The following is a 1,698-nucleotide window of genomic DNA, read 5'->3' as shown; positions in this document are numbered from 1 at the left end:
CCAGAACATTGTGGCCTTCCTTGAAGCTAGGGCCAACGTCCAGGAGTACGCCAACACCAACGCAAAACGTCGCTGTCGCCGTCGGTCAGTGGCCCGACGATACACAGAGCACGGCAGAGGAGCCGCTTACCACTGCAAGACGCCCCTGCCGTTGCCGCATAATCTAAATTTGCCATAAAAAACGTTCGGATTGCCATGCTTAAAATCTGAACGCTTATCATTTCCGTTTATTTTAGATCGATCGTCGTATGAATGTAAAGTCGGAGTCATACTGAATGAAATCTATGGTTCGATCGATTGAATGTTCTGCTAGAGCCGTATCAAATTAAATATAAAATGTCATCAAGCCACATGTATTCCTTCTCATCCAACGACCTAGACTGCTCCAATGTCGAGCGCTCAACAGATTTAGCGTGCAGTTAATTTCATGCCAAAAATAGTGCTAATCACATAATAACACGCAAATAATATCCTACTTAATATCTGCATGCACTTAATATACTTCCAAACTAACGTGCATTGCACGTGCACATTGACTAGTGCTGCTAGTACGTGAAACTGGTGCCATAACTTGTGAACGCGTCCAGATATGGTCAATGGCAACATCGCCCGCGAGTTCTTCGTGTTTGCCCGTGCGACTAAACACAGAAGGGGAGGAGAGAGAGCACACATGGAACCCACCAGTAAGTGAAGGCGAATAGTACGTGCTAACGAGCCGGTCTCACCAATGTACTAAAAATAATATTACATGTTATCCATTAAATAGGCTATGGTAATATAAAAACATTATATGAACAAAGGGGGGTACAACAAACATTGTTGTTCTACATATGTTACCTATTGACATGCGGCTTGAAGGCCCTGGTCGCATGTTCGATCCTTGTCCTTTATTTTTTAATTTATATATGGGTCCAAATTTGTTTCATGATAGGTGGGCCCTCGGTGTGTAGTTTGTAGCACTTTAATTTGTGGGTCGAAATTTGTTACATTCCAAGTGGACTATCGGTGTGTAGTTTTGTAGCTTATTTGTAATAATTAAAGATAACAACTGAGTTTTTTGCAATAATACCATGGTGCGACGTTGAAGGCGAGAAAGGAAGTGCGAGAGAGCGATGATCGAGCCAGAGGGAAATCAACTGTGGGAGGTGCGGTGGTTGCAACGGTGTTTGGAGTAGTTGTGGGCCGAATGCTACGAAAATATAATCTAAACCCACCGGAATAAATGCCTACACAAATTAATCCAAGGTTGGAGTCCCCCTCGCAATGTAGATAGCTCCGGCTTTGCGAGGGATGGAGAGGTAGCTTCAATGTATGGAAGATACGGCGTGAGAAAGCAAGGTCAATAGAGAGACATAGATAGAGAGACAAAGTGAGTGTGGTCCGACATTCATTGAAAAGATATATATATATATATATATATATATATATATATATATATATATATATATATATATATATATATATATATATATATATGCTCTGGAGAGATATTGTCCGATTGAGCTTCTGGGAAGGGTAAGGGCTGTAAGATAGAGCTTGAGAGATGATCCAGTCACAGACATGTAGACATATTTTGTGCGTGTGAGGAAGCAAGGTCAATCGATTACATATATAAAGGGAGAGAGATTGAGCGAGTGTGGGTCATCGTGCGATCGAAAGAGTGAGATGGGTTGGAGAGAGTGACCTAGATAGACAATG

The sequence above is a fragment of the Triticum dicoccoides genome, chromosome 4B (genome assembly GCF_002162155.2).
Source record: "Triticum dicoccoides isolate Atlit2015 ecotype Zavitan chromosome 4B, WEW_v2.0, whole genome shotgun sequence".
NCBI classification, from domain to species: domain Eukaryota; kingdom Viridiplantae; phylum Streptophyta; class Magnoliopsida; order Poales; family Poaceae; genus Triticum; species Triticum dicoccoides.
Note: the sequence above shows the minus strand (reverse complement) of the source record.